Below are 20,096 nucleotides of genomic sequence, written 5' to 3'. Positions count from 1 at the left end.
AATTTTATGATGTAAACATTCTATGGTGAGAAGGCCTTACACACAAGCACAGGGGATGTGTATGGAGTATTTGGGCTCGGATGTAATCCATGCCACAGGTATGCTGATATGCAGACAGTTTCCCCACATCAATAACTATCAGGTCATAAATAAGAAACCACTTTTCATAAAATCAGATGGAACAACAACATTCCTCTGGAACACATCCATGGGAATTCAGTTCATGTTCATCACACTGGCAGGTAGGACTGGGTCACCTGTATTAATTACTAGCAGAGATACCTGGCGTTTCCAGGCAACGTAGGGTCGCTTCACTGATGGAAATATTAAGAGAGCGGGGAGAGAGAGAGAGAGGAAGGGGAGAGACAGAGATGGCTGGGGGGGTGGGGGGGGGGGGAGGGAGGGGGGGAAGGGAAGAGAGAGGTAGAGGAGAAAGAGGGATTCAGTTGGGGTCCAGAGAAAGAGAGATGGAAGGGGGAGACAGGAAGGGTGGAGAGAGATGAGGGTGTGAGGCAGAAAGGAGGGGAGGGTGGAGAGCAAAGCCGCACCACATGCCACTCCACTGTACATTCCAGAAGGATGGGTTTGTGGGAGTGAGGAGGGTGGGAGTGAGGGAAGGAGAGGGAGAGAGGAGGGTGAAAGGGAGAGAAAGGAGGGAGTGAGGGGCTAGGATGAGGAGAGGGATGTAGAGAGAATGGGTGGATGAGTACGGGAAGGGAGGAGTGAAGAGGGGCAAGGGGGAGGGGAAGGTTGAAAATCCAGCAGGTGTGATGCCCAGTTTAACATCCATCTGAGTTAAACATCCAATGACGGCACACACATTGATGAATAAACCTGCTCGTGAAACATCGGGATGACAGGTTTTGCTGGGCCGGGATTCGACCACAGGCTGGACACCTTAAAACGAGTGTGCATACCATTCGGCCATCATGCTTGACCCGTTGCTTTAATCCTCAGCGACCCCTTTTAGAAAATTACTTTACAGCACGTAGATTTTTGTGGAACAAAACCTAAACATTTCAACAATAAAAGAGACATTCCAACGCTTTTCCGTTCACTTGCATCAGGGAAAGATACTGTTGCGGATATGGGATTTGGCCTCCATCCATATCCGCTTGTAAATATTCCCCTATTTCCCCAATACTCCCCAACTATCCCCAATCCCCCATTCCCTAGTCCCATTGTCTGTAAACAACACTCTGTAGAACCGACCTTCCCCTTTTTCCCCCATTAAATGTCGTGCCCAGGTTCACCGCATCTCACGTAGACAACTATAGGACATCTTGCTAGTTATTCGTAGTCTATGTCAGTTAAGGACTCGTTTCCATTAATTCTGACTCTTCGTTGCACCAGAATGTGATTGTATGGCACCAGTAGTGAGTTTAGGACCTCCCCATACCTCCTCCCATCTTCCTCATGAAACTACAACAACAACAACAACTACAACAACAGCGCGCGGGGAGTGTGCGTCCTCACTCCGGCTTGTTTAGCCGCCATTGCCCATGTGCTCCGACGGGGTTACCACGAAGGGGCTGACTGTCAGCTCCTCGTCAAGGGCGGAGCCCGGTAACCCCCCCCCCCCCCGCACCCAATAAGAAGCGGCGGGCCGATTCCATCTGGGGCGGAGCTAACGAGCCGAGGGCGTGTCACTCCCCGCTGGATATACGCAGCCACTTACCGGAGGTGACGTCAGATGCGCCCCCAGCTCGAGGAGAAACAGACGCCACCCCCAGCGCGAAGATACCTCCCCGCATATCTGGACTGGACCGTGTGGATCCTGTCCCTGAGCCAAGGTGCACCTTGTGCTATCCATCGACTACCTGCCCTTCCTTGCCATCAATCCCTGCGTGAGTCAGTCTTGTCCTGTTTATCTGTGGTCTGTCGGGGCTACTATAAGACCGTGATTAAGTGCCCACCTTCCTATGCTGTACCTCTTGTCAGTGTAATCTAAACGTTCCGCATACAAATATTATAACCTCCTCCGGAGGTCTTGAGAACTGTACCCCTGGTGTCGTGTCATTTAACCCAGCCGTTGTGTCCTTTCCTTAATTGATTTAGCATAGCGCGACTCGGCCAACGTTCGAGTATAATCGGGTAAACTGTGCAGACGCGGTCATACCAAACCGCTCGGTAAACTAACATCAGCAAAGTCATGGAATCCATCATTACTTCGGATATGAAATCTTTCCTCTTCTCCAATGGCTTGATCTCTGATCATCAATTTGGTTTCAGACCAGGTCACTCTACTCTGGACATGCTGCTTCTGCTGTCTCAACAATGGATGGAGGTCCTCAATGCCAAACAGGAAATCAGAGCTGTCTCCCTTGACATATCAAGGGCCTTTGATACGGTCTGGCACCCAGCTCTGCTCACCAAACTCTCCTCCTATGGTATCCATGGAAATCTCCATGCATGGCTTGCGGACTTCCTCTCTGGTCGTAGTCAACGTGTGGCCCTGAATGGATTTCTCTCATCTCCCCTTCCTGTTCAGGCTGGAGTTCCCCAAGGAAGTGTGCTGGGCCCTGTGCTTTTTCTGGTCTTTATCAATGATCTCTCTGACTCTCTGGAAAATCCTCTCTATCTCTTTGCTGATGACTCCACTCTCTGCCGCTCCATTCCTCTTCCCTCAGATCGGCAGTCTGCAGCCTCCTCACTCTCTGAAGACCTGGACAAAATCACAGACTGGTCAAACAAGTGGACCATGTCTTTCAATCCTGACAAATCTCACTCTCTTACTATGTCTCTCCGAAAAGATCGACTGGACAACCCTCCCATCTACTTTCTCAACAATCCTCTCCAAGAAGTTCTGTCACTCAAGCTTTTGGGTCTCACTATCTGCCATGATCTTTCTTGGGAAAACCACATTTCCAAGCTGGCCTCCAAAGCCAGTCGCCGACTGGGCATCCTCCGTCGTGCAAAGTCCTTCCTCGGCACACCTGAGCTCCTCACCACATACAAGGCTTTCATCCGCAGCTCAATGGAATACTGTTCTCCCCTATGGGCTGGTGCTCCTGCCTCACACCTGGCTCGGCTTCACGCTGTTGAATCCAAAGCTTTCAAAATCATTGGAATCTCCCGCGATGAAGCTATCTCTGAGGGCCTTTCACTCACTCACCGCAGGCAGGTAGGTGGCCTTTCTGTCTTCTACCGACTCCTCTCCGGCCTTGCTCCCCCAGCTCTCTCTGTGCTCTGTCCCCCAAATATTCCTACAGGTCGCACAAGATCTGCCAGCAACCCTCTGATGGTTAAACTGCCGAAATCTCGGCTCTCTGCTCACCTTCACTCTTTCATTCCTCTTTTCTCCCGCCTGTGGAACAAACTCCCACACTCCCTTCAATCCCTCTCCTCCCTCCAGGTCTTTAAAACAGCTGTTCACCACCATCTCTTATCTTCCCCCATCCATAACCTTGATCTTTTCTACCCCCACTAATTCACCCCAGATCCACCTTGTTTGAAATTCCAACTTCTTTCCTGGAAATTCTGGCAGTGTCCATATGTTTATACCTCTCCCACCCCTCCCCCCCCTTCACATGCCTCCCCCCCTTCACATGCCTCCCCCCCAAAGCCCTCTCCCTCCCACAGATCTCTCGATGTCTCCATGTCTCTCGGTCCCTGCTCTCAAATGTTGTGTTTGTGTCCTTCCCCCTCTCTCCCCATCTTGTCTACCGCTCCCGATGTTATTTGTTTTATGTGTCTGTTTGTCTTTCTGTGTGATTAATGTTCGCTCTTTCACGAGCCTCGATCTTGTATACAAAAAAATCCAAAACCGCGTCTGTAACATTTGGTGTCGAGGAGTTGGATTCGGACCTGGGACTAAATTTGTTAGGCCCAAATTTTGGAACACCAATTGTACTATTAGAGTAACATTTGGTGTCGGGAAGTGGGATTCGATCCGGAGCGCGTTTCACGTGCTCGAAATTATAACAACGAAATTTAATTGTGTTTTACAAAAAAAATAAAAACCCGAATTTTGAAAGTCGCGCTATGACAGACCAAGACGGCTGGGTTCCGGTAGAAGAGAGTGAGGCAGGGTCGATCCAGGACCAAATTGAGGGACAAGAGGAGAGCGAAGCAGTGAGGGTAGCAGATTCGCAAAATAGCGTCGTCGCGCACGAGGTTACGGGCGCGCGAAATGGCGCCTCGCACATGGCCACGGCGCCCACGCCCGCGACCGTAGTAGCGCCGCTGGTAGATTTGGACCTTTTTTTCATACAAATGAAGGCCCTTATGGCCCAGAATAGCGAGAAAATGAGGGAGGAAATGAGGGCTCAGAGTGAGCAATTAGGGGTAATGGGAAACCAAATGGGGGTAATGGGAAGCCAAATGGGGGTAATGAGGGACAAAGCGAGGGGTACCGGTGAGGGGTTAGACAAGAAATTTGGGAAGGGGTTAGACAAGGGGTTAAACAAGAAATTTGGGAAGTTAGACAATAATTTTGAGGGGTTAGACAACGGGATAAAAGAGGTGAGAAATGGGTTAATGGGGGTAGAAAACAGAATGGCCGCTCAAGAGAATCAAATGGAAGGGATGCAAAAGGGGTTAGAGGGGTTAGAAAACAGGATGGAAGGCAAATTGAGGGACATGAGGGACCAAGCGGAAAGGGAAGTTAAACAAATGGGGCAGCAGATAGAGGGGGTCAGAATGGGGGTAGAAACCAAACTGGATGCTCACAGGGAGGAAATGGAGCAGCTGAGGGTGGCATCTGGGCAGGAGATGCAAGTGATGGGAGAGGAGATCAGAAGAGGTGTGAGTGAGGAGGTCGGAGGAGTGCGCGAGGAGGTGAGGCACTGTAAGGAGCACATGGAGAAGGAGGTGAGAAAGGGGACTGTAAAATTGCAAGGGGGCATAGAGGACCTGACGCAGGAGGTGGAACAGCTGACGGAGGGACAAAAAGGACTAACGGAGCAGGTTCAAAGGAACACTGCGGTATTAGGAGGGTTAAAAGCGACACAGAAAGAACTAAAAGACGACTTGATAGCGACGAAGAGGGAATGTCAGATGGTACGTGAGGGACTGACAGCGAGGTTGGACGAGGTGACAGAGGTAATGGAGACGAAGGACCGGCAGGTGAGGATGCACATAGAGACGGTCACGGTAGCCTTAGAGGACGAGCTTGAGGAGACGTACCGGGAAATAAAAGAGGTGAAGCAGAAATTAGAAGAAGTGGAAGAAGGGGTGAGCGAAATTAAGAAGCGACGGAGAGGGGATAAGAAAGAGATAAAAGAGGAAATAAAAGAATTGGTCCGAAGTCTGTGTTCGGATCGTGATGATGTGCTCATTAACCGGATGAGGGATTCGCAGGTGATGGAGGAGAAGCGAAGAGGAAGAGGACCCGGTGTAAGTGGTGACCAATATGGTCGTGCGTATGATGCGCCAGGTGATTTAAGAAGCTTGGGGGTCGAGATGGACCCGGGTGTTCGTGAGAGGCCGTTGGTGAAGTGTGCGACAGGTCTGGTGTGCGAAAAAGGAGGTGTGCGAGAAAGTCCGACTCTGGGGTGTGTGAGGAAAAAGTGCGTGCCAAGGAGTGAGGGTGCTGGCGAGAGTGAGTCGGTCGTAGCGCGTGTGCGAGGGAGCACATGGAAGCGCGGTGTGGTAAGTGTTACAGAGGGTGTGATGGGAGAGTGTGCGCAGGAGTGTGCGCGAGAAAGGTGTGTGACGGACAGGTGCATGGGGAAAGAGTGCGCTGTCAAAGGCAAGGAAGAATGCACGCCTGTGGTGAGTGTTACAGAGGGTGTAACGGGAGAGTGTGCGCGAGAAAGGTGTGTAACGGGAGAGTGTGTGCGAGAAAGGTGTGTAACGGACGGGTGCATGAGGAAAGAGTGCGCTGTCAAGAGTAAGGGTGAGTGCGCTGTCAAGAGTGGAGGTGAGAGTAGTAAGAGTGACATGGAGCGTGAGTTGGTTGTGACAGGTGAGAAAGGATGCACACCTGGAATGGTAGAGCGTGAGTGGGAATGCACGCTGGAATTGGTAGTGAGGCACGTGGTTGGGTGTGCGAATGAGAGCACACCTGTGATTGTCACAGAGGAGGTGACAGAGGAGGGGGCGCGAAGAGGTGTGTTGGTGAGGTGTGCGACCAACGAATGTGTGCCAAAGTGTTCGGTGGTCAGGTGTGTGACCAAGGCTGTGAGTGGAATGAGGGTACCTGGGTGTGTAAGGAAAGGTACGAGGAGCATGGGAACGGCTGGATGTGTGAGCAAGGAACGGGCTGCGGGGTGTAAGCATGCAGGTGAAGCATCGACGTTAAACGGGTTAGCGGTTAGAGCGACTTTTAGCCGAATCAGGCCCTCGGTGCGTGCTGGGCCTCGCTTTGAACGGCCGCGTCCGTGCTCCACTAGGCGGAGCGGGCGGCTGGATAGGAAGGGTCGTCATGGCGACCACTTTTTGTTGAGGCATTCCGGCAGGTCGAGATCGAGCCATGGGATGGCTCCGTGCCGAGAAGGTGCGTGGGATCTCGGCCCGGGTAAACCTCCTTCCCTGCACCGAATGCCGGACGCATCCAGCCGCTGGCACAGAACAACCCGCATTCATGGCTTGGCTGTACGCAGCCGAGCTTTAGAAGTAAATTGGCGCACCGAGAGGCATTAGTGAGTAGACTGTGTGATGAGGTTAGTGTTTTGGACCCAAAATTAGAAAAAAACAAAATTTGATGATTGGCAAAGGATTGGCAGTAATGATTGGCAGATGATGGGTAGTGATTGGCAAATTTTTGATTTGTTGAAATTTGATGTGCAAGATTGGTAGTGAGCGATGGGCCCGGTGGGTAAGGGTGGCATCCCCGCCACCCTTCCCATGGTGGGGCAAATGCGCAATAGCTTATGGGGTGTTTGGCAGTGAAAACTAGCCCGGGTGGGTTAGGATATTGATAGGGCCCTAGAAGATGACATTAGGTAACGTTAAGTTTAGTTAGTGACTGATACCTGTAGTGGGGACGCAGGTAGATTAGTGTGGATGATAATGACGTGGGAGCGCAATAGTTTAAAGGGACGACTGGGAAGCGCAAGTTTCAGAGGGGAGTAGTTAGATGAGATGATGCTGTGTGAAGATTGAACAGGTGTGATTGCACAGGTGTGCAACTGGACAGGTGTGTGGAGCAGTGTATGAGTAGTGAGTGTTGTGGATCAGCGCAAATGCGCTTTGGGGAGAGAAGGGTGCAGGTGGCACCAGGTGTGAGAGCACAGGTGGCAAGTACAGGTGTGTGGAATATATGGAGCAGAGAATGAGTGGTGTGGAGAGAGTTGGAGTAAGTGGTACGGAGTGGTGTGCATGGTGCGAAGGTGTGGATGGGGGAAGAGTGGACCCCTTTCACGAGTACCCGGGGCGGGTAGTGTAAGTGTTAGGTAGAGGGTATAGGTAAATTGTGGTTGGATATTGGCATTTGTGGTGCGGTTGCAGAATGGTATTGTGGATGGGTGCATTAGTGTTGTGGAAATGGCTGGGCGTGTAGCCTGTTAGTGTGTGTAGTTGGTTGGGCACTCCACCACTGTGAGGATGTCGGCCAGGTGAGGCCGCAGGTGGGCTCGGGGAGCCGTTAGTGTCAGTGGGGCCCGAGGATCCGGAGGACGGACCCGGGTAGCCCAGTGCCAGAGAGGGCACTGAGTGGGGAGAGCGCCAGAGGGCCTTCCCCAGGTAGTTAGGTTAGGGAAAGGAGCAGGTAAGCTCGGAGGCAACTGCAGTGGTGGGGGTGTGCAGGTGGGTAGACCTGCGGGGAGAGCTACACGTCGCGGCCCAGAAATTGTGCGAGGGCACCGGGAGATGAATCGGGGGAGTGAGACCCCAAATTGAAAAGCACCACCGTTTGGTCAATGGGAATTGGTTTTTAGAACCCATAGTGTAAGAGGGCCAATGGTTTGGAAGGAGAAAGACCCCGGGTAATGTAAAGTTGTTAAAGTCATTTAGGAAATAGTTAGGATTGATGAACCTGTCGCACCATACGCAGCCACTTACCTGTGGTGATGATGACTCCACACCTGTGTTTCTTTGTTCTGTGTGCAGGAAATGAGAATTGCTGTTGGATTTGTGAGACGCATCACGACGTGGATGAGACATTGGGGTGATTCCATCTCTCCCTCCCTAGGAGGGACTGATGATGAATTGGTGATGGCAAATTATGATGTTGAGTTGGAGATGGCAAATTTTGATGAGAGTTCAAAATGGCAAATTTGATTGGTTAGGAGGGAGAGAAGACGAATTTGGTTTATGGGAGGAACGGGGAAGACAGTAGGGACGTTTGTTGATTTGTAAAGTAGATGTTTATGGGTAGTGTTGTGTTTTGTGGATACAGTAAGGGGTAAGGGAGGGGCCATGTAGGTTACCTGGTGGGGGGGGGGGGGCGTACAGTAGGAACGTACCTGTCTCACCTGGTTCCCATGTGCCCCTAGTGTGCATTACCTTGTATTGCGTGCACTTTTGCGCCCTTACCACCTTACTCACTTGGCTGCTTCTTTTGTCTCCCACCTCCGAGGATCTGGCTTTGGGGCAGAGAGAGAGGAGAGAGAGGTGCTGGCTCCGCAGTTGTGGGCCTGCACTTTCGCTGCTTGCTGCCGGGATCGATACACCATATGGACCGCAATTTTTGTGGCCGCCCACCATGGACCGCAGTTCTCTTGCGGGCAAGCACCACCCGTGGATGGACCTATGGGTCAACGTGGCACCTATGCCATACAGGTGAACCACTTTTAGTTGGCCCCCTGACGGCCACAATACAGAAATGGACGCGGTTGGCGCCTTTCTTTATTTTTGAAAGAAGCCAGAAGGCCAAGTGCACCACATGAAGGCAAGACCAGCGGCAGAACATCGGCCGGCTGCGACACCACCGGTGATTGTTGAACACTTTTTTGGTGCACCGGATGGTGCTGACTGTATGTATGGGGTGGTGCTTTTGGTGCTTGGATGGGGTGCTCTGCACATTATTAAAGGCCGTAAGGCCACAGAGCACTCGTGGGTTGGTGTATCGATGCTGGCATGCGTGCTCTCTCTATGCATAACATCTGCATGTGTTCCTCCAAAAACAGGTCCTGGATCGTAGTGTAAATATCAGCGTAGTCTTGTGTAAATAATGCTCCCTACCGGCTGTATGTTTAGTTTGCGAATTCTTTCCGCGATTCGGTTATCCTGTGGGTGTGTTTCTGTGAGGAGAAGGGTGCAACGTCGCAGGGGGACATATTTACTCATCTGTGAATATCTGTAAAACTGTCACACTCAGGGTAGAGTTAATAGTAGAGGGAACTACATCTGAGTGCCACACTAAAGTAGGTAAAGATTTATCGGGTCGGGACGCCCCGAGGTAGAGAAGGGTGCAATGTTGCGGATATGGGATTTGGCCTCCATCCATATCCGCTTGTAAATATTCCCCTATTTCCCCAATACTCCCCAACTATCCCCAATCCCCCATTCCCTAGTCCCATTGTCTGTAAACAACACTCTGTAGAACCGACCTTCCCCATTTTCCCCCATTAAATGTCGTGCCCAGGTTCACCGCATCTCACGTAGACAACTATAGGACATCTTGCTAGTTATTCGTAGTCTATGTCAGTTAAGGACTCGTTTCCATTAATTCTGACTCTTCGTTGCACCAGAATGTGATTGTATGGCACCAGTAGTGAGTTTAGGACCTCCCCATACCTCCTCCCATCTTCCTCATGAAACTACAACAACAACAACAACAACTACAACAACAGCGCGCGGGGAGTGTGCGTCCTCACTCCGGCTTGGTTAGCCGCCATTGCCCATGTGCTCCGACGGGGTTACCACGAAGGGGCTGACTGTCAGCTCCTCGTCAAGGGCGGAGCCCGGTAACCCCCCCCCCCCCCCCCCCGCACCCAATAAGAACCGGCGGGCCGATTCCATCTGGGGCAGAGCTAACGAGCCGAGGGCGTGTCACTCCCCGCTGGATATACGCAGCCACTTACCGGAGGTGACGTCAGATGCGCCCCCAGCTCGAGGAGAAACAGACGCCACCCCCAGCGCGACGATACCTCCCCGCATATCTGGACTGGACCGTGTGGATCCTGTCCCTGAGCCAAGGTGCACCTTGTGCTATCCATCGACTACCTGCCCTTCCTTGCCATCAATCCCTGTGTGAGTCAGTCTTGTCCTGTTTATCTGTGGTCTGTCGGGGCTACTATAAGACCGTGATTAAGTGCCCACCTTCCTATGCTGTACCTCTTGTCAGTGTAATCTAAACGTTCCGCATACAAATATTATAACCTCCTCCGGAGGTCTTGAGAACTGTACCCCTGGTGTCGTGTCATTTAATCCAGCCGTTGTGTCCTTTCCTTAATTGATTTAGCATAGCGCGACTCGGCCAACGTTCGAGTATAATCGGGTAAACTGTGCAGACGCGGTCATACCAAACCGCTCGGTAAACTAACATCCAAAACCGCGTCTGTAACAATACGAACAAAATGAAGCATCAAGAAATCACATCAAAATAAAGACCAATTACTGCACAGTAGTCACAAAAAGGAAACCAGACATTAACGATACAAACAAACACACACACACACACACACACACACGGACACACACACACGGACATATACAAACACACATACACAGATATGTTAAGTACTTGTAAAATCCATTTTTTATTTGAAATTATTACCTTAACCTATAAGCAATTGACTGGTTTTCCAACTGCCCTGATCATCAGCTGGGCACAGTTCTTCCTCGAGGTTTCGTTCGTTTCAGCCCAGAACCCTCCAAACGGCGGGTCCACAAACCCTGACTGCAGGTCCACATCACTAGATTACTCAACATCATTGGACCCACGACCGAAAAGTTGTGTCCAGACAGTTAGTCAACACAGCAATGCAATATCCTTATTCAAACTTATTTAATTACTACTTTCATTTATTTAAAGTATTACCACAAACTAATAACTTGAATTATAAATCACTTTATACGACAATATACCAAGCAATAAATACTTTACCGGGTAGACATGTCCATTTCACAGCACCTCCATCACTCAAACTATTATCCAACTTTCACTCAAACTATTATTCAACTTTCACTCAAACTATTATTCAACTTTCACTCAAACTACTATTCAACTTTCACTCAAACTATTTTTCAACTTTCACTCAAACTATTGTTGTGGATATGAGAATGTTTTTTTTTTGTTGTTGTTGTTGTAAAAGGTTATTGAAAATATCGCCCCTCCTCCCTCCGTTTGTGGTTGTATAAAGGTCAAAAGGGCGTTCCCGTAGTTAGTTCCATAAAGCATACATGGAGGACACCATAACACCCCTGTTCAATAGTTATATCTTTATTATGTGTCTTAGGGTAAGGCCTTGTCTTCCATTAAGATAACACTCCATTGCACCGAGTGAAATAAGATAGATTCCCTTCATTCTTCATTCCCATTCCCAAAACCTCCATTTCCCCTTTCGTCATTGCCAAGCCTCGATTGCCAATTACATCCCCTCCAAAACCACCATTGAACATGTGCTCAGCTCGGGGAAGAAGGGCGTGCCCGCCCATGGTCATCAAGGGCGGAGCCAGAGGCCTGTGCCCACCAATCAGGGCCGAAGCAAGCTCACCAAGGGGTGTGTCCAAAAGGCCGGCAGCTTGATCGCCGGGGGCGCTATAAAAGCACGCACGCAAGAAGCAAGGTAGTTGGGTTGTCGGTGGTTGCGTGGAGTAGTTGGACCGAGAGAGAGAACATCCAGGGAATCACAAAGCCTGCTATTCGTCACCTTGCTCGCAGAAGTTACACCAAGAGAGAAAGAGTGGTTGGGCAGAGAGACGTGCCAAGAAAGAGTTGAGCCAGAGAACCAGCAGCTTTGGGTTACACAAGCAGCGTTGACTCCACCAGGCAGCGTCGACCCGTTACCCCGCGGGAACCAGATTGCGGAGGCATCGGTGGCCGTCGACGTCCAGCCCGACGTCCCGTGCGGGATCAAGCCGAACCATCTGCCCCAGCTAAACCTTCCCATTCCTCCTTCCAGCATTTATTCCAACGATTCCATCCTTCTTGTGTACGTGAGTTCGTTTTGTTTGTTCTGTCCTTGGGTATTTAATTAAGTTTGTATAAGCTAGGAATTTGCACTGTGTCTCTAATATCTTCTGTAAATTATTTTATTATCTTTCCTTCTTCCTTGGTTACTTTTGAGCGTGTAAATAATAGGAATAAATTTAGTAGTATTGCCAACCTATTCGTCTTCTTCTTCTTCACATCCGTGTCGCTTTTGTCTTTTCCATATTGAATATCTGTGGCGCGATCCGGCCAACGTTCGGGATTTGGGGTTAGTCGGGGTAACTGTTAGGGCCGCGGGGCCTCCGCTCGGCAAAACCAACATCTTATCCGCGGTCCATAACACTATTATTCAACTTCCACTCAAACTATTATTCAACTTTCACTCAAACTATTATTCAACTTTCACTCAAACTATTATTCAACTTTCAATCAAACTATTATTCAACTTCCACTCAAACTATTATTCAACTTCCACTCAAACTGGTGTTGGTGTTGGGCTAGCGGCTAGGATGCCGGCTTAGGATCCTAGGATCCTGGGTTCGAATCCCGGTCGATCGCTGAATTAACGCCAGGGGGGTTGACTCAGCCTGTCATCCTTCCGAGGTCGGCTAATTGAGTACCAGTTCACTGGTAATTCCCTGTTTGTCGTTAAAGGCGGCAAAAAGGGTTGGCGTCAGGAAGGGCATCCGGCCGTAAAACATTGCTTCAAAAAGGGGACAAAAAACAACAACAACCATGGTTCCCGAAAAAGGCCAACCCCCGCTGTGCGGGGAAAAATGGCCTCTAAAGGTGGTTTTTATTTTACTCAAACTATCATTCAACTTTCACTCAAACTATTATTCAACTTCCACTCAAACTATTATTCAACTTTCACTCAAACTATTATTCAACTTTCACTCAAACTATTATTCAACTTTCACTCAAACTATTATTCAACTTTCACTCAAACTATTATTCAACTTTCACTCAAACTATTATTCAACTTTCACTCAAACTATTATTCAACTTTCACTCAAACTATTATTCAACTTCCACTCAAATTATGATTCAACTTTCACTCAAACTATTATTCAACTTCCACTCAAACTATTATTCAACTTTCACTCAAACTATTATTCAACTTTCACTCAAACTATTATTCAACTTTCACTCAAACTATTATTCAACTTTCACTCAAACTATTATTCAACTTTCACTCAAACTATTATTCAACTTGCACTCAAACTATTATTCAACTTTCACTCAAACTATTATTCAACTTTCATTCAAACTATTATTCAACTTTCACTCAAACTATTATTCAACTTTCACTCAAACTATTATTCAACTTCCACTCAAACTATTATCCCTGGTGTTGGGCTAGCGGCTAGGGTGCCGCCTTAGGATCCTAGGATCCTGGGTTCGTAATCCCGGTCAATCGCTGAATTAACGCCAGGGGGGTTGACTCAGCCTGTCATTCCTTCCGAGGTCGGCAAATTGAGTACCAGTTCACTGGTAATTCCCTGCTTGTCGTTAAAGGCGGCAAAAAGGGTTGGCGTCAGGAAGGGCATCCGGCCGTAAAACATTGCTTCAAAAAGGGGACCGAAAAACAACAACAACCACAGTTCCCGAAAAAGGCCAACCCCTGCTTGCGGGGAAAAATGGCCTCTAAAGGTGGTTTTTTTTTTTTCTGCCACTCAAACTATTATTCAACTTTCACTCAAACTATTATTCAAAACTGTCATTTATAACCGATTTTACCATGCTGCACTGCGTATCCTAGCAACCACCAACAAATTATTTCAATGCTTATTTACAATTTATTTTATAAATAATATTTAAAATTAAACACCGACATTTTTTAATACTATCTATAACTAAAGATAGTAAATAATTAACTACACCAAATTAAAAAATAAAAATAAAAAATTAAATAATTGACTTCACTAAAACAATTAATTAAATATTATAATATCAAATGAAATGCAATGGGAACTTTACATGAAAACCAACCAAACTTAAACAAAAGGTGACGATGGAGTCCACAGATGTTCTCACAAGATCTGATCAAACAATCACACAAATATCCCCAAACTTAAACAAAAGGTGACGATGGAGTAAACAGACAATCAATCACCCAAATATCCCCAAACTTAAACAAAAGGTGATGATGGAGTCCACAGATGTTCTCACAAGACCTGATCAAACAATCACCCAAATATCCCCAAACTTAAACAAAAGGTGATGATGGAGTCTACAGACGTTCTCACAAGACCTGATGAAACAATCACCCAAATATCCCCAAACTTAAACAAAAGGTGACGATGGAGTAAACAGACAATCAATCACCCAAATATCCCCAAACTTAAACAAAAGGTGATGATGGAGTCCACAGATGTTCTCACAAGACCTGATCAAACAATCACCCAAATATCCCCAAAGTTAAATAAAAGGTGATGATGGAGTCCACAGACGTTCTCACAAGACCTGATCAAACAATCAGACAAATATCCCCAAACTTAAACAAAAGGTGACGATGGAGTCTAAAAATATTCTCACAGGACCTGATCAAACAATCACCAGAATATCCCCAAACTTAAACAAAAGGTTACGATGGAGTAAACAGACAATCAATCACCCAAATATCCCCAAACTTAAACAAAAGGTGATGATGGAGTCCACAGATGTTCTCACAAGACCTGATCAAACAATCACCCAAATATCCCCAAACTTAAACAAAAGGTGATGATGGAGTCTACAGACGTTCTCACAAGACCTGATGAAACAATCACCCAAATATCCCCAAACTTAAACAAAAGGTGACGATGGAGTAAACAGACAATCAATCACCCAAATATCCCCAAACTTAAACAAAAGGTGATGATGGAGTCCACAGATGTTCTCACAAGACCTGATCAAACAATCACCCAAATATCCCCAAAGTTAAATAAAAGGTGATGATGGAGTCCACAGACGTTCTCACAAGACCTGATCAAACAATCAGACAAATATCCCCAAACTTAAACAAAAGGTGACGATGGAGTCTAAATACATTCTCACAAGACCTGATCAAACAATCACCCAAATATCCCCAAAGTTAAATAAAAGGTGATGATGGAGTCCACAGATGTTCTCACAAGACCTGATCAAACAATCCCCCCGAATATCCCCAAACTTAAACAAAAGGTGACGATGGAGTCCACAGATGTTCTCACAAGACCTGATCAAACAATCACCCAAATATCCCCAAACTTAAACAAAAGGTGACGATGGAGTCCACAGATGTTCTCACAAGACCTGATCAAACAATCCCCCCGAATATCCCCAAACTTAAACAAAAGGTGACGATGGAGTCTAAAAATATTCTCACAGGACCTGATCAAACAATCCCCCCGAATATCCCCAAACTTAAACAAAAGGTGACGATGGAGTAAACAGACGTTCTCACAAGACCTGATCAAACAATCACCCAAATATCCAAAAACTTAAACAAAAGGTGACGATGGAGTCCACAGACAATCACCCAAATATCCCCAAACTTAAACCAAAGGTGACGATGGAGTCTGCAGACAATCACCCAAATATCCCCAAACTTAAACAAAAAGCGACGATGGAGTCAACAGACGTTCTCACAGGACCTGATCAAACAATCAACCAAATATCCCCAAACTTAAACAAAATGTGATGGAGTCTACAGACGTTCTCACAAGACCTGATCAAACAATCACCCAAATATCCCCAAACATAAAACAAAAGGTGACGATGGAGTAAACAGACAATCACCCAAATATCCCCAAACTTAAACAAAAGGTTACGATGGAGTCCACAGATGTTCTCACAAGATCTGATCAAACAATCACCAGAATATCCCCAAACTTAAACAAAAGGTGACGATGGAGTCCACAGACGTTCTCACAAGACCTGATCAAACAATCACCTAAATATCCCCAAGCTTAAACAAAAGGTGATGATGGAGTAAACAGACGTTCTCACAAGACCTGATCAAACAATCACCCAAATATCCAAAAACTTAAACAAAAGGTGACGATGGAGTCCACAGACAATCACCCAAATATCCCCAAACTTAAACAAAAGGTGACGATGGAGTCTAAAAATATTCTCACAGGACCTGATCAAACAATCACCCAAATATCCCCAAAGTTAAACAAAAGGTGATGGAGTCCACAGATGCTCTCACAAGACCTGATCAAACAATCACCCAAATATCCCCAAACTTAAACAAAAGGTGATGATGGAGTTGACAGACGTACTCACAAGACCTGATCAAACAATCACCCAAATATCCCCAAACTTAAACCAAAGGTGACGATGGAGTCTACAGACGATCACCCAAATATCCCCAAACTTAAACAAAAGGCGACGATGGAGTCAACAGACGTTCTCACAAGACCTGATCAAACAATCACCCAAATATCCCCAAACTTAAACAAAAGGCGACGATGGAGTCAACAGACGTTCTCACAAGACCTGATCAAACAATCACCCAAATATCCCCAAACTTAAACAAAAGGCGACGATGGAGTCAACAGACGTTCTCACAAGACCTGATCAAACAATCACCCAAATATCCCCAAACTTAAACCAAAGGTGACGATGGAGTCTACAGACAATCACCCAAATATCCCCAAACTTAAACAAAAGGCGACGATGGAGTCAACAGACGTTCTCACAAGACCTGATCAAACAATCACCCAAATATCCCCAAACTTAAACAAAAGGCGACGATGGAGTCAACAGACGTTCTCACAAGACCTGATCAAACAATCACCCAAATATCCCCAAACTTAAACCAAAGGTGACGATGGAGTCTACAGACAATCACCCAAATATCCCCAAACTTAAACAAAAGGCGACGATGGAGTCAACAGACGTTCTCACAAGACCTGATCAAACAATCACCCAAATATCCCCAAACTTAAACAAAAGGTGACGATGGAGTCTACAGACAATCACCCAAATATCCTCTATTTAACATGATGGAAAACACCTTCTCAGCACATTCCGCAAAATCATCCTTCACTGAACAAATTCTTGCAAATCTAAGTAACTGAGATGAAAAGACATTGTAACCCATTTTAATTGGTACATTGCTACCTGGAAAGGTGTACAAGACTACAGGGAAACTAAAATCATCAACTTTATCATACACACTTGTATTGAAGCCATTCTGTCCAACTCGAACGAACACATCCAGATATACAACAACAGTACAATCATCACCACTCTTGTTTACAATCAGACCATCTGGATAAATCTTGTATAAAAAGTATGGTTAACCACACAGATATAATCTATATAACGACACTTATGAGACAATATGCTCAATTCCCATTGGTTGATACACGAGACACCCAGTAACCAATGCTGTTGTTGTCCGGTCATATGCAGCCTGGGGCTGCTGGTTTCATCATTTCTCTGGAAGCACGTTTGTGAGTGCTGATGCAGTGCCCCAATTACCAGTGAGCTGGTACTCAATTTTCCAACCTCAGAAGGATGACAGGCTGAGTCAACCTCCTGGTGTTAATTCAACGATCGACTGGGATTCGAACTCAGGATCCTGGGATCCCAAGCCAGCACCCTAACCGTTAAGCTAACACCAGGCTAGTAACCAATAGGATAGGAGGATGGATCCTCTGTCGACGATTCACCTATTTTCATCCACGGAGTTAACATGGTCAAAACAAATATAATGTGCGCACAGATTCCTTTTGTCGACAAAGTATAGGATCGTTTGACTTGATAAATGTTGCCTCTATTATGCGGAGGTGTGAGACACTGCGTGCCTTGCTCAGGGTTCGGAACCAGCTTTCATATTGTTCTTACGTAGCTCACACGGAAGCAAACATGGGATATCATTTTGCTTGTAACAGTCATTTCAATGCCTCAAGTTCTGGTGAGCAAAAATCGAGTCACTGCGTCCAGGAGACCAGAAAGCAACAACGTTTGACGTCTCAAAATGTGACGTCGCTTTGTGTGGCGACTGGTGAATGGGTTTCTGGGCTGTTGGAGAGAAAGGCGTGGTTTGGTTAAAAGGCGGTGCTTGTGACATTGGGGAGAGGAGGGAAGGCGTGGCATGCAGAATGGGCGAAGCTTATGACCCACCCACAGACACAAACACTGCTTTAAATACACCAGATGAAGAAGAAGAAGCTGGGCCACTAGTTTGTCACATGAGACCTCCAAAATGACTAAAGCCCCCACTGCGCCACTCTTGTGTTACACGGGACCTCCACATGGCTAATGTCCCCACTGCGCCACTAGCTTGTTACACGGGACCTCCAAATGCATAAAGCCCACACTGGGTATTAGTGTGTTACACAGGACCTCCAAATGACGAAAGTCCCCACTGTGCCACTAGTGTGTTACATGAGACCTATAAATGACTAAAGCCCACACTGGGCCAGTGGTGTGTTAAATGAGACCTGCAAATGACGAAAACCCCCATTGGGCCACAAGTGCGTTACACAGGAGCTCCAACTGACGAAAGCCCCCACTCAGCCACTTGTGTGTTACATGAGACCTCTAAATGACGAAAACCCCACTGTGCTGCTAGTGTGTTACATGGGACCTCCAAATGATGAAAGCCCACACTGGGCCACTAGTGTGTTACATGAGACCTCTCAATGATTAAAGCACACACTGGGCCACGAGTGTGTTACATGGGGCCTCCAATGACTAAAAACCCCCATTGGGCAACAAGTGTGTTACATGGAACCTCCAAATGACAAAATCTCACACTGGGCCACTAGTGTGTTACATGAGACCTCTCAATGATTAAAGCACACAATGGGCCACGAGTGTGTTACATGAGCCCTCTCAATGATTATAGCCCACACTGGGCCACTGGCACTAGTGTGTTACATTGGACCTTCAAATGACAAAAGCCCACACAGATCACGTTGTGGTCCGAACACATACGGACATCGCGGACCAAGTGACGCGCTTACCCTTGTCGATCGCTGATATCAAGTTAAGAAACGCGTTATCACCTACCACGAGCTTTAGTGCTCCTCACAAAGATGTTTCAATCCCGAAATCTCCACAACTCTTCCCCGACTCAAACTCGCTTCGCAGAATGTTTCTTTCGTTGCCCAGGAACTGGTTCCCCGCCTGATGCATACACAGGCACATCTTCTTCCTCTTCCTTTAAGCCATTATGCCGTTTATGGATCAGTGAGGCTCTATATACACCACATATCAAATCAAAAATTTCGCGGCTCTTACACCGCTCGGAAAATCCTGTCGATGACACCCTCTCCTGTGTGAATGGGAGTTTAGAGCGCAATGTCCGAGTCTGAGCCGACAAAGAGCTGCCCGGTCTCTCAGGGAGAGTCGAGGAAACGAGACCGAGGATTCAACCACCAGAGGGTGCACCTCATAGCATATGTATCATGATGTAAAGATTAAGTGGTTAGAATTTGGGGTCAAGAGGTCAAAGGTCAAAGTCTGTAAAAGGTCTATAACTTGAGAACAGCTGAAGGGATCTAATAACCTCCGCCACCGAAGGTGCATGGAGGTTTTGTTTTCACTCCTGTCTTTCTGGCTGTTTGCTACTTGGCGGGAAAAAAATATTTTTTTAAACTCCAGTGTGTGTGTGTGTGTGTGTGTGTGTGTGTGTGTGTGTGTGTGTGTGTGTGTGTGTGTGTGTGTGTGTGTGCGTGTGTGTTTGTCTGTCCGCTCACTTATACTTGCCTACAGGTCACAATTTGAAACCGATCATCACGAAACTTCACCAAATGGTAGAGTTCGTGGTCCGACAAAATCCTATATATTTGAGGTCAAAAGGTCAAAAGGTCAACATAGGCCAAAGGTCAACCACTTTTTTCAAATTCCTAAAAGCCTCAATCTTCATCCGATTGACTTGAAATTTGAATAGGACTTACATATCGGCGAACTGAATTCAACCAACAACTATTTTTGAGATCAGCATCGGTCAAAAGGTCAACATAGGCCCAAGGTCAACCGCTTTTTTCAAATTTCTAAAAGCCTCAATTTTCATCCGATTGACTTGAAATTTGAATAGGATTTTCATATCAGCTAACTGAATTCAACCACCAACTATTTTTGAGGTCAAAAGGATGCTCTACTGAGTGCCATTCCACTTTGTTCTGTTTTG

General features: G+C 46.9%; 1 protein-coding gene across 1 annotated transcript in view; it reads right to left on the bottom strand.

Annotated features, from left to right (window-relative positions):
* LOC144891989 (uncharacterized) overlaps window positions 1–19,152 on the bottom strand; it is a 37,265-nt gene extending 18,113 nt beyond the window's left edge. The window contains exon 1 of the mRNA XM_078777131.1: window positions 18,974–19,152. The gene's annotated coding sequence lies outside the window, so the exon portion shown is untranslated. The remainder of the gene's footprint in view (window positions 1–18,973) is intronic.
* Window positions 19,153–20,096: the final 944 nt, after the last annotated feature.

This window comes from Myxine glutinosa, chromosome 5 (assembly GCF_964187855.1).
Source record: "Myxine glutinosa chromosome 5, kmMyxGlut1.1, whole genome shotgun sequence".
Taxonomy (NCBI): domain Eukaryota; kingdom Metazoa; phylum Chordata; class Myxini; order Myxiniformes; family Myxinidae; genus Myxine; species Myxine glutinosa.
This window is presented reverse-complemented; position numbering and strand designations above follow the sequence as displayed.